Below are 15130 nucleotides of genomic sequence, written 5' to 3'. Positions count from 1 at the left end.
CTCCACTAGGTGGTGTTATTCTACTGATAGAGATACCTCCACTAGGTAGTGTTATTCTACTGATAGTATATACTGATAGAGATACCTCCACTAGGTAGTGTTATTCTACAGATAGTATATACTGATAGAGATACCTCCACTAGGTGGTGTTATTCTACTGATAGAGATACCTCCACTAGGTAGTGTTATTCTACTGATAGAGATACCTCCACTAGGTGGTGTTATTCTACTGATAGAGATACCTCCACTAGGTAGTGTTCTTCTACAGATAGTATATACTGATAGAGATACCTCCACTAGGTGGTGTTATTCTACTGATAGAGATACCTCCACTAGGTAGTGTTATTCTACAGATAGAGATACCTCCACTAGGTAGTGTTATTCTACTGATAGAGATACCTCCACTAGGTAGTGTTATTCTACTGATAGAGATACCTCCACTAGGTAGTGTTATTCTACAGATAGTATATACTGATAGAGATACCTCCACTAGGTGGTGTTATTCTACTGATAGAGATACCTCCACTAGGTAGTGTTATTCTACTGATAGTATATACTGATAGAGATACCTCCACTAGGTGGTGTTATTCTACTGATAGAGATACCTCCACTAGGTAGTGTTATTCTACAGATAGAGATACCTCCACTAGGTAGTGTTATTCTACAGATAGTATATACTGATAGAGATACCTCCACTAGGTGGTGTTATTCTACTGATAGAGATACCTCCACTAGGTAGTGTTATTCTACTGATAGAGATACCTCCACTAGGTAGTGTTATTCTACTGATAGAGATACCTCCACTAGGTAGTGTTATTCTACTGATAGAGATACCTCCACTAGGTAGTGTTATTCTACTGATAGTATATACTGATAGAGATACCTCCACTAGGTGGTGTTATTCTACTGATAGAGATACCTCCACTAGGTAGTGTTATTCTACAGATAGAGATACCTCCACTAGGTAGTGTTATTCTACAGATAGTATATACTGATAGAGATACCTCCACTAGGTGGTGTTATTCTACTGATAGAGATACCTCCACTAGGTAGTGTTATTCTACAGATAGTATATACTGATAGAGATACCTCCACTAGGTGGTGTTATTCTACTGATAGAGATACCTCCACTAGGTAGTGTTATTCTACTGATAGTATATACTGATAGAGATACCTCCACTAGGTAGTGTTATTCTACAGATAGTATATACTGATAGAGATACCTCCACTAGGTGGTGTTATTCTACTGATAGAGATACCTCCACTAGGTAGTGTTATTCTACTGATAGAGATACCTCCACTAGGTAGTGTTATTCTACTGATAGAGATACCTCCACTAGGTAGTGTTATTCTACTGATAGAGATACCTCCACTAGGTAGTGTTATTCTACTGATAGAGATACCTCCACTAGGTAGTGTTATTCTACAGATAGAGATACCTCCACTAGGTAGTGTTATTCTACTGATAGAGATACCTCCACTAGGTAGTGTTATTCTACAGATAGAGATACCTCCACTAGGTAGTGTTATTCTACTGATAGAGATACCTCCACTAGGTAGTGTTATTCTACTGATAGAGATACCTCCACTAGGTAGTGTTATTCTACTGATAGAGATACCTCCACTAGGTAGTGTTATTCTACAGATAGAGATACCTCCTCTAGGTAGTGTTATTCTACTGATAGAGATACCTCCACTAGGTAGTGTTATTCTACTGATAGAGATACCTCCACTAGGTAGTGTTATTCTACTGATAGAGATACCTCCACTAGGTAGTGTTATTCTACAGATATTATATACTGATAGATACCTCCTCTAGGTAGTGTTATTCTACAGATAGTATATACTGATAGAGATACCTCCACTAGGTAGTGTTATTCTACTGATAGAGATACCTCCACTAGGTAGTGTTATTCTACAGATAGAGATACCTCCACTAGGTAGTGTTATTCTACTGATAGAGATACCTCCACTAGGTAGTGTTATTCTACAGATAGTATATACTGATAGAGATACCTCCACTAGGTAGTGTTATTCTACAGATAGAGATACCTCCACTAGGTAGTGTTATTCTACAGATAGTATATACTGATAGAGATACCTCCACTAGGTAGTGTTATTCTACTGATAGATATACCTCCACTAGGTAGTGTTATTCTACTGATAGATACCTCCACTAGGTAGTGTTATTCTACAGATAGAGATACCTCCACTAGGTAGTGTTATTCTACTGATAGAGATATCTCCACTAGGTAGTGTTATTCTACAGATAGTATATACTGACAGAGATACCTCCACTAGGTAGTGTTATTCTACAGATAGTATATACTGATAGAGATACCTCCTCTAGGTAGTGTTATTCTACAGATAGAGATACCTCCACTAGGTAGTGTTATTCTACAGATAGTATATACTGACAGAGATACCTCCACTAGGTAGTGTTATTCTACTGATAGAGATACCTCCACTAGGTAGTGTTATTCTACAGATAGAGATACCTCCACTAGGTAGTGTTATTCTACAGATAGAGATACCTCCACTAGGTAGTGTTATTCTACTGATAGAGATACCTCCACTAGGTAGTGTTATTCTACAGATAGTATATACTGATAGAGATACCTCCACTAGGTAGTGTTATTCTACAGATAGAGATACCTCCACTAGGTAGTGTTATTCTACAGATAGAGATACCTCCACTAGGTAGTGTTATTCTACAGATAGAGATCCCTCCACTAGGTAGTGTTATTCTACAGATAGTATATACTGACAGAGATACCTCCTCTAGGTAGTGTTATTCTACAGATAGTATATACTGACAGAGATACCTCCACTAGGTAGTGTTATTCTACTGATAGAGATCCCTCCACTAGGTAGTGTTATTCTACTGATAGAGATACCTCCACTAGGTAGTGTTATTCTACTGATAGTATATACTGATAGAGATACCTCCACTAGGTAGTGTTATTCTACAGATAGTATATACTGATAGAGATACCTCCTCTAGGTAGTGTTATTCTACTGATAGAGATACCTCCACTAGGTAGTGTTATTCTACTGATAGAGATACCTCCACTAGGTAGTGTTATTCTACTGATAGTATATACTGATAGAGATACCTCCACTAGGTAGTGTTATTCTACAGATAGAGATACCTCCTCTAGGTAGTGTTATTCTACTGATAGAGAAACCTCCACTAGGTAGTGTTATTCTACTGATAGAGATACCTCCACTAGGTAGTGTTATTCTACTGATAGAGATACCTCCACTAGGTAGTGTTATTCTACAGATAGAGATACCTCCACTAGGTAGTGTTATTCTACTGATAGAGATACCTCCACTAGGTAGTGTTATTCTACTGATAGAGATACCTCCACTAGGTAGTGTTATTCTACAGATAGAGATACCTCCACTAGATAGTGTTATTCTACTGATAGAGATACCTCCACTAGGTAGTGTTATTCTACTGATAGAGATACCTCCACTAGGTAGTGTTATTCTACTGATAGAGATACCTCCACTAGGTAGTGTTATTCTACTGATAGAGATACCTCCACTAGGTAGTGTTATTCTACAGATAGAGATACCTCCACTAGGTAGTGTTATTCTACAGATAGAGATACCTCCACTAGGTAGCGTTATTCTACAGATAGTATATACTGACAGAGATACCTCCACTAGGTAGTGTTATTCTACTGATAGAGATACCTCCACTAGGTAGTGTTATTCTACGGATAGAGATACCTCCACTAGGTAGTGTTATTCTACTGATAGAGATACCTCCACTAGGTAGTGTTATTCTACAGATAGAGATACCTCCACTAGGTAGTGTTATTCTACTGATAGAGATACCTCCACTAGGTAGTGTTATTCTACAGATAGTATATACTGATAGAGATACCTCCACTAGGTAGTGTTATTCTACAGATAGAGATACCTCCTCTAGGTAGTGTTATTCTACTGATAGAGATACCTCCACTAGGTAGTGTTATTCTACAGATAGAGATACCTCCACTAGGTAGTGTTATTCTACAGATAGAGATACCTCCACTAGGTAGTGTTATTCTACAGATAGAGATACCTCCACTACGTAGTGTTATTCTACTGATAGAGATACCTCCACTAGGTAGTGTTATTCTACTGATAGAGATCCCTCCTCTAGGTAGTGTTATTCTACAGATAGAGATACCTCCACTAGGTAGTGTTATTCTACTGATAGAGATACCTCCACTAGGTAGTGTTATTCTACAGATAGTATATACTGACAGAGATACCTCCACTAGGTAGTGTTATTCTACTGATAGAGATACCTCCACTAGGTAGTGTTATTCTACAGATAGAGATACCTCCACTAGGTAGTGTTATTCTACAGATATTATATACTGATAGAGATACCTCCACTAGGTGGTGTTATTCTACTGATAGAGATACCTCCACTAGGTAGTGTTATTCTACTGATAGAGATACCTCCACTAGGTAGTGTTATTCTACTGATAGAGATACATCCACTAGGTAGTGTTATTCTACTGATAGAGATACCTCCACTAGGTAGTGTTATTCTACAGATAGAGATACCTCCACTAGGTAGTGTTATTCTACATATAGTATATACTGACAGAGATACCTCCACTAGGTAGTGTTATTCTACTGATAGAGATACCTCCACTAGGTAGTGTTATTCTACTGATAGAGATACATCCACTAGGTAGTGTTATTCTACTGATAGAGATACCTCCACTAGGTAGTGTTATTCTACAGATAGAGATACCTCCACTAGGTAGTGTTATTCTACAGATAGAGATACCTCCACTAGGTAGTGTTATTCTACAGATAGTATATACTGACAGAGATACCTCCACTAGGTAGTGTTATTCTACAGATAGTATATACTGATGGAGATACCTCCTCTAGGTAGTGTTATTCTACTGATAGAGATACCTCCACTAGGTAGTGTTATTCTACTGATAGAGATACCTCCACTAGGTAGTGTTATTCTACAGATAGAGATACCTCCACTAGGTAGTGTTATTCTACTGATAGAGATACCTCCACTAGGTAGTGTTATTCTACTGATAGAGATACCTCCACTAGGTAGTGTTATTCTACTGATAGAGATACCTCCACTAGGTAGTGTTATTCTGCTGATAGAGATACCTCCACTAGGTAGTGTTATTCTACAGATAGTATATACAGATAGAGATACCTCCACTAGGTAGTGTTATTCTACTGTTAGAGATACCTCCACTAGGTAGTGTTATTCTACTGATAGAGATACCTCCACTAGGTAGTGTTATTCTACTGATAGAGATACCTCCACTAGGTAGTGTTATTCTACTGATAGAGATACCTCCACTAGGTAGTGTTATTCTACATATAGAGATACCTCCACTAGGTAGTGTTATTCTACAGATAGTATATACTGATAGAGATACCTCCACTAGGTAGTGTTATTCTACAGATAGTATATACTGATAGAGATACCTCCACTAGGTAGTGTTATTCTACAGATAGTATATACTGATAGAGATACCTCCACTAGGTAGTGTTATTCTACTGATAGAGATACCTCCACTAGGTAGTGTTATTCTACTGATAGAGATACCTCCACTAGGTAGTGTTATTCTACAGATAGTATATACTGACAGAGATACCTCCACTAGGTAGTGTTATTCTACTGATAGAGATACCTCCACTAGGTAGTGTTATTCTACAGATAGAGATACCTCCACTAGGTAGTGTTATTCTACTGATAGAGATACCTCCACTAGGTAGTGTTATTCTACTGATAGAGATACCTCCACTAGGTAGTGTTATTCTACTGATAGAGATACCTCCTCTAGGTAGTGTTATTCTACAGATAGTATATACTGATAGAGATACCTCCACTAGGTAGTGTTATTCTACAGATATTATATACTGATAGAGATACCTCCACTAGGTAGTGTTATTCTACTGATAGAGATACCTCCACTAGGTAGTGTTATTCTACTGATAGAGATACCTCCACTAGGTAGTGTTATTCTACTGTTAGAGATACCTCCACTAGGTAGTGTTATTCTACTGATAGAGATACCTCCACTAGGTAGTGTTATTCTACAGATAGAGATACCTCCACTAGGTAGTGTTATTCTACAGATAGAGATACCTCCACTAGGTAGTGTTATTCTACTGATAGAGATACCTCCACTAGGTAGTGTTATTCTACAGATAGAGATACCTCCAGTAGGTAGTGTTATTCTACTGATAGAGATACCTCCACTAGGTAGTGTTATTCTACTGATAGAGATACCTCCACTAGGTAGTGTTATTCTACAGATAGTATATACTGACAGAGATACCTCCACTAGGTAGTGTTATTCTACTGATAGAGATACCTCCACTAGGTAGTGTTATTCTACAGATAGAGATACCTCCACTAGGTAGTGTTATTCTACTGATAGAGATACCTCCACTAGGTAGTGTTATTCTACTGATAGAGATACCTCCACTAGGTAGTGTTATTCTACTGATAGAGATACCTCCACTAGGTAGTGTTATTCTACTGATAGAGATACCTCCACTAGGTAGTGTTATTCTACAGATAGTATATACTGATAGAGATACCTCCACTAGGTGGTGTTATTCTACTGATAGAGATACCTCCACTAGGTAGTGTTATTCTACTGATAGTATATACTGATAGAGAAACCTCCACTAGGTAGTGTTATTCTACAGATAGTATATACTGATAGAGATACCTCCACTAGGCGGTGTTATTCTACTGATAGAGATACCTCCACTAGGTAGTGTTATTCTACTGATAGAGATACCTCCACTAGGTGGTGTTATTCTACTGATAGAGATACCTCCACTAGGTAGTGTTCTTCTACAGATAGTATATACTGATAGAGATACCTCCACTAGGTGGTGTTATTCTACTGATAGAGATACCTCCACTAGGTAGTGTTATTCTACAGATAGAGATACCTCCACTAGGTAGTGTTATTCTACTGATAGAGATACCTCCACTAGGTAGTGTTATTCTACTGATAGAGATACCTTCACTAGGTAGTGTTATTCTACAGATAGTATATACTGATAGAGATACCTCCACTAGGTGGTGTTATTCTACTGATAGAGATACCTCCACTAGGTAGTGTTATTCTACTGATAGTATATACTGATAGAGATACCTCCACTAGGTGGTGTTATTCTACTGATAGAGATACCTCCACTAGGTAGTGTTATTCTACAGATAGAGATACCTCCACTAGGTAGTGTTATTCTACAGATAGTATATACTGATAGAGATACCTCCACTAGGTGGTGTTATTCTACTGATAGAGATACCTCCACTAGGTAGTGTTATTCTACTGATAGAGATACCTCCACTAGGTAGTGTTATTCTACTGATAGAGATACCTCCACTAGGTAGTGTTATTCTACTGATAGTATATACTGATAGAGATACCTCCACTAGGTGGTGTTATTCTACTGATAGAGATACCTCCACTAGGTAGTGTTATTCTACAGATAGAGATACCTCCACTAGGTAGTGTTATTCTACAGATAGTATATACTGATAGAGATACCTCCACTAGGTGGTGTTATTCTACTGATAGAGATACCTCCACTAGGTAGTGTTATTCTACAGATAGTATATACTGATAGAGATACCTCCACTAGGTGGTGTTATTCTACTGATAGAGATACCTCCACTAGGTAGTGTTATTCTACTGATAGTATATACTGATAGAGATACCTCCACTAGGTAGTGTTATTCTACAGATAGTATATACTGATAGAGATACCTCCACTAGGTGGTGTTATTCTACTGATAGAGATACCTCCACTAGGTAGTGTTATTCTACTGATAGAGATACCTCCACTAGGTAGTGTTATTCTACTGATAGAGATACCTCCACTAGGTAGTGTTATTCTACTGATAGAGATACCTCCACTAGGTAGTGTTATTCTACTGATAGAGATACCTCCACTAGGTAGTGTTATTCTACAGATAGAGATACCTCCACTAGGTAGTGTTATTCTACTGATAGAGATACCTCCACTAGGTAGTGTTATTCTACAGATAGAGATACCTCCACTAGGTAGTGTTATTCTACTGATAGAGATACCTCCACTAGGTAGTGTTATTCTACTGATAGAGATACCTCCACTAGGTAGTGTTATTCTACTGATAGAGATACCTCCACTAGGTAGTGTTATTCTACAGATAGAGATACCTCCTCTAGGTAGTGTTATTCTACTGATAGAGATACCTCCACTAGGTAGTGTTATTCTACTGATAGAGATACCTCCACTAGGTAGTGTTATTCTACTGATAGAGATACCTCCACTAGGTAGTGTTATCCTACAGATATTATATACTGATAGAGATACCTCCACTAGGTAGTGTTATTCTACTGATAGAGATACCTCCACTAGGTAGTGTTATTCTACAGATAGAGATACCTCCACTAGGTAGTGTTATTCTACTGATAGAGATACCTCCACTAGGTAGTGTTATTCTACAGATAGTATATACTGATAGAGATACCTCCACTAGGTAGTGTTATTCTACTGATAGAGATACCTCCACTAGGTAGTGTTATTCTACTGATAGAGATACCTCCACTAGGTAGTGTTATTCTACAGATATTATATACTGATAGAGATACCTCCACTAGGTAGTGTTATTCTACAGATAGAGATACCTCCACTAGGTAGTGTTATTCTACAGATAGAGATACCTCCACTAGGTAGTGTTATTCTACAGATAGTATATACTGACAGAGATACCTCCACTAGGTAGTGTTATTCTACTGATAGAGATACCTCCACTAGGTAGTGTTATTCTACTGATAGAGATACCTCCTCTAGGTAGTGTTATTCTACTGATAGAGATACCTCCACTAGGTAGTGTTATTCTACAGATAGAGATACCTCCTCTAGGTAGTGTTATTCTACTGATAGAGATACCTCCACTAGGTAGTGTTATTCTACTGATAGAGATACCTCCACTAGGTAGTGTTATTCTACTGATAGAGATACCTCCACTAGGTAGTGTAATTCTACTGATAGAGATACCTCCACTAGGTAGTGTTATTCTACTGATAGAGATACCTCCACTAGGTAGTGTTATTCTACTGATAGAGATACCTCCACTAGGTAGTGTTATTCTACTGATAGAGATACCTCCACTAGGTAGTGTTATTCTACAGATAGAGATACCTCCACTAGGTAGTGTTATTCTACTGATAGAGATACCTCCACTAGGTAGTGTTATTCTACAGATAGAGATACCTCCACTAGGTAGTGTTATTCTACAGATAGTATATACTGATAGAGATACCTCCACTAGGTAGTGTTATTCTACAGATAGAGATACCTCCACTAGGTAGTGTTATTCTACAGATAGTATATACTGATAGAGATACCTCCACTAGGTAGTGTTATTCTACTGATAGATATACCTCCACTAGGTAGTGTTATTCTACTGATAGATACCTCCACTAGGTAGTGTTATTCTACAGATAGAGATACCTCCACTAGGTAGTGTTATTCTACTGATAGAGATATCTCCACTAGGTAGTGTTATTCTACAGATAGTATATACTGACAGAGATACCTCCACTAGGTAGTGTTATTCTACAGATAGTATATACTGATAGAGATACCTCCTCTAGGTAGTGTTATTCTACAGATAGAGATACCTCCACTAGGTAGTGTTATTCTACAGATAGTATATACTGACAGAGATACCTCCACTAGGTAGTGTTATTCTACTGATAGAGATACCTCCACTAGGTAGTGTTATTCTACAGATAGAGATACCTCCACTAGGTAGTGTTATTCTACAGATAGAGATACCTCCACTAGGTAGTGTTATTCTACTGATAGAGATACCTCCACTAGGTAGTGTTATTCTACAGATAGTATATACTGATAGAGATACCTCCACTAGGTAGTGTTATTCTACAGATAGAGATACCTCCACTAGGTAGTGTTATTCTACAGATAGAGATACCTCCACTAGGTAGTGTTATTCTACAGATAGAGATCCCTCCACTAGGTAGTGTTATTCTACAGATAGTATATACTGACAGAGATACCTCCTCTAGGTAGTGTTATTCTACAGATAGTATATACTGACAGAGATACCTCCACTAGGTAGTGTTATTCTACTGATAGAGATCCCTCCACTAGGTAGTGTTATTCTACTGATAGAGATACCTCCACTAGGTAGTGTTATTCTACTGATAGTATATACTGATAGAGATACCTCCACTAGGTAGTGTTATTCTACAGATAGTATATACTGATAGAGATACCTCCTCTAGGTAGTGTTATTCTACTGATAGAGATACCTCCACTAGGTAGTGTTATTCTACTGATAGAGATACCTCCACTAGGTAGTGTTATTCTACTGATAGTATATACTGATAGAGATACCTCCACTAGGTAGTGTTATTCTACAGATAGAGATACCTCCTCTAGGTAGTGTTATTCTACTGATAGAGAAACCTCCACTAGGTAGTGTTATTCTACTGATAGAGATACCTCCACTAGGTAGTGTTATTCTACTGATAGAGATACCTCCACTAGGTAGTGTTATTCTACAGATAGAGATACCTCCACTAGGTAGTGTTATTCTACTGATAGAGATACCTCCACTAGGTAGTGTTATTCTACTGATAGAGATACCTCCACTAGGTAGTGTTATTCTACAGATAGAGATACCTCCACTAGGTAGTGTTATTCTACTGATAGAGATACCTCCACTAGGTAGTGTTATTCTACTGATAGAGATACCTCCACTAGGTAGTGTTATTCTACTGATAGAGATACCTCCACTAGGTAGTGTTATTCTACTGATAGAGATACCTCCACTAGGTAGTGTTATTCTACAGATAGAGATACCTCCACTAGGTAGTGTTATTCTACAGATAGTATATACTGATAGAGATACCTCCACTAGGTAGTGTTATTCTACAGATAGTATATACTGATAGAGATACCTCCACTAGGTAGTGTTATTCTACAGATAGTATATACTGACAGAGATACCTCCACTAGGTAGTGTTATTCTACAGATAGTATATACTGATAGAGATACCTCCACTAGGTAGTGTTATTCTACAGATAGTATATACTGATAGAGATACCTCCACTAGGTAGTGTTATTCTACTGATAGAGATACCTCCACTAGGTAGTGTTATGCTACTGATAGAGATACCTCCACTAGGTAGTGTTATTCTACTGATAGAGATACCTCCACTACGTAGTGTTATTCTACAGATAGAGATACCTCCACTAGGTAGTGTTATTCTACTGATAGAGATACCTCCACTAGGTAGTGTTATTCTACTGATAGAGATACCTCCACTAGGTAGTGTTATTCTACAGATAGTATATACTGACAGAGATACCTCCACTAGGTAGTGTTATTCTACTGATAGAGATACCTCCACTAGGTAGTGTTATTCTACTGATAGAGATACCTCCACTAGGTAGTGTTATTCTACAGATAGTATATACTGATAGAGATACCTCCACTAGGTAGTGTTATTCTACTGATAGAGATACCTCCACTAGGTAGTGTTATTCTACTGATAGAGATACCTCCACTAGGTAGTGTTATTCTACAGATAGAGATACCTCCACTAGGTAGTGTTATTCTACTGATAGAGATACCTCCACTAGGTAGTGTTATTCTACAGATAGAGATACCTCCACTAGGTAGTGTTATTCTACAGATAGTATATACTGATAGAGATACCTCCACTAGGTAGTGTTATTCTACAGATAGAGATACCTCCACTAGGTAGTGTTATTCTACAGATAGTATATACTGATAGAGATACCTCCACTAGGTAGTGTTATTCTACTGATAGATATACCTCCACTAGGTAGTGTTATTCTACTGATAGATACCTCCACTAGGTAGTGTTATTCTACAGATAGAGATACCTCCACTAGGTAGTGTTATTCTACTGATAGAGATATCTCCACTAGGTAGTGTTATTCTACAGATAGTATATACTGACAGAGATACCTCCACTAGGTAGTGTTATTCTACAGATAGTATATACTGATAGAGATACCTCCTCTAGGTAGTGTTATTCTACAGATAGAGATACCTCCACTAGGTAGTGTTATTCTACAGATAGTATATACTGACAGAGATACCTCCACTAGGTAGTGTTATTCTACTGATAGAGATACCTCCACTAGGTAGTGTTATTCTACAGATAGAGATAACTCCACTAGGTAGTGTTATTCTACAGATAGAGATACCTCCACTAGGTAGTGTTATTCTACTGATAGAGATACCTCCACTAGGTAGTGTTATTCTACAGATAGTATATACTGATAGAGATACCTCCACTAGGTAGTGTTATTCTACAGATAGAGATACCTCCACTAGGTAGTGTTATTCTACAGATAGAGATACCTCCACTAGGTAGTGTTATTCTACAGATAGAGATCCCTCCACTAGGTAGTGTTATTCTACAGATAGTATATACTGACAGAGATACCTCCTCTAGGTAGTGTTATTCTACAGATAGTATATACTGACAGAGATATACCTCCACTAGGTAGTGTTATTCTACTGATAGAGATCCCTCCACTAGGTAGTGTTATTCTACTGATAGAGATACCTCCACTAGGTAGTGTTATTCTACTGATAGTATATACTGATAGAGATACCTCCACTAGGTAGTGTTATTCTACAGATAGTATATACTGATAGAGATACCTCCTCTAGGTAGTGTTATTCTACTGATAGAGATACCTCCACTAGGTAGTGTTATTCTACTGATAGAGATACCTCCACTAGGTAGTGTTATTCTACTGATAGTATATACTGATAGAGATACCTCCACTAGGTAGTGTTATTCTACAGATAGAGATACCTCCTCTAGGTAGTGTTATTCTACTGATAGAGAAACCTCCACTAGGTAGTGTTATTCTACTGATAGAGATACCTCCACTAGGTAGTGTTATTCTACTGATAGAGATACCTCCACTAGGTAGTGTTATTCTACAGATAGAGATACCTCCACTAGGTAGTGTTATTCTACTGATAGAGATACCTCCACTAGGTAGTGTTATTCTACTGATAGAGATACCTCCACTAGGTAGTGTTATTCTACAGATAGAGATACCTCCACTAGGTAGTGTTATTCTACTGATAGAGATACCTCCACTAGGTAGTGTTATTCTACTGATAGAGATACCTCCACTAGGTAGTGTTATTCTACTGATAGAGATACCTCCACTAGGTAGTGTTATTCTACTGATAGAGATACCTCCACTAGGTAGTGTTATTCTACAGATAGAGATACCTCCACTAGGTAGTGTTATTCTACAGATAGTATATACTGATAGAGATACCTCCACTAGGTAGTGTTATTCTACAGATAGTATATACTGATAGAGATACCTCCACTAGGTAGTGTTATTCTACAGATAGTATATACTGACAGAGATACCTCCACTAGGTAGTGTTATTCTACAGATAGTATATACTGATAGAGATACCTCCACTAGGTAGTGTTATTCTACAGATAGTATATACTGATAGAGATACCTCCACTAGGTAGTGTTATTCTACTGATAGAGATACCTCCACTAGGTAGTGTTATGCTACTGATAGAGATACCTCCACTAGGTAGTGTTATTCTACTGATAGAGATACCTCCACTACGTAGTGTTATTCTACAGATAGAGATACCTCCACTAGGTAGTGTTATTCTACTGATAGAGATACCTCCACTAGGTAGTGTTATTCTACTGATAGAGATACCTCCACTAGGTAGTGTTATTCTACAGATAGTATATACTGACAGAGATACCTCCACTAGGTAGTGTTATTCTACTGATAGAGATACCTCCACTAGGTAGTGTTATTCTACTGATAGAGATACCTCCACTAGGTAGTGTTATTCTACAGATAGTATATACTGATAGAGATACCTCCACTAGGTAGTGTTATTCTACTGATAGAGATACCTCCACTAGGTAGTGTTATTCTACTGATAGAGATACCTCCACTAGGTAGTGTTATTCTACAGATAGAGATACCTCCACTAGGTAGTGTTATTCTACTGATAGAGATACCTCCACTAGGTAGTGTTATTCTACTGATAGAGATACCTCCTCTAGGTAGTGTTATTCTACTGATAGAGATACCTCCACTAGGTAGTGTTATTCTACAGATAGAGATACCTCCACTAGGTAGTGTTATTCTACAGATAGTATATACTGACAGAGATACCTCCACTAGGTAGTGTTATTCTACTGATAGAGATACCTCCACTAGGTAGTGTTATTCTACGGATAGAGATACCTCCACTAGGTAGTGTTATTCTACTGATAGAGATACCTCCACTAGGTAGTGTTATTCTACAGATAGAGATACCTCCACTAGGTAGTGTTATTCTACAGATAGAGATACCTCCACTAGGTAGTGTTATTCTACAGATAGTATATACTGATAGAGATACCTCCACTAGGTAGTGTTATTCTACAGATAGAGATACCTCCTCTAGGTAGTGTTATTCTACTGATAGAGATACCTCCACTAGGTAGTGTTATTCTACAGATAGAGATACCTCCACTAGGTAGTGTTATTCTACTGATAGAGATACCTCCACTAGGTAGTGTTATTCTACGGATAGAGATACCTCCACTAGGTAGTGTTATTCTACTGATAGAGATACCTCCACTAGGTAGTGTTATTCTACGGATAGAGATACCTCCACTAGGTAGTGTTATTCTACTGATAGAGATACCTCCACTAGGTAGTGTTATTCTACAGATAGAGATACCTCCACTAGGTAGTGTTATTCTACAGATAGAGATACCTCCACTAGGTAGTGTTATTCTACAGATAGTATATACTGATAGAGATACCTCCACTAGGTAGTGTTATTCTACAGATAGAGATACCTCCTCTAGGTAGTGTTATTCTACTGATAGAGATACCTCCACTAGGTAGTGTTATTCTACAGATAGAGATACCTCCACTAGGTAGTGTTATTCTACAGATAGAGATACCTCCACTAGGTAGTGTTATTCTACAGATAGAGATACCTCCACTAGGTAGTGTTATTCTACAGATAGAGATACCTCCACTAGGTAGTGTTA

The 15130-nt window shown here is 37.9% G+C and overlaps 1 pseudogene; it reads right to left on the bottom strand.

Annotated features, from left to right (window-relative positions):
• Positions 1-15130, bottom strand: part of LOC124024919 — a 36976-nt pseudogene that overhangs the window by 8754 nt on the left and 13092 nt on the right.

This window comes from Oncorhynchus gorbuscha, unplaced genomic scaffold (assembly GCF_021184085.1).
Source record: "Oncorhynchus gorbuscha isolate QuinsamMale2020 ecotype Even-year unplaced genomic scaffold, OgorEven_v1.0 Un_scaffold_2075, whole genome shotgun sequence".
Classification (NCBI taxonomy): Eukaryota; Metazoa; Chordata; class Actinopteri; order Salmoniformes; family Salmonidae; genus Oncorhynchus; species Oncorhynchus gorbuscha.
This window is presented reverse-complemented; position numbering and strand designations above follow the sequence as displayed.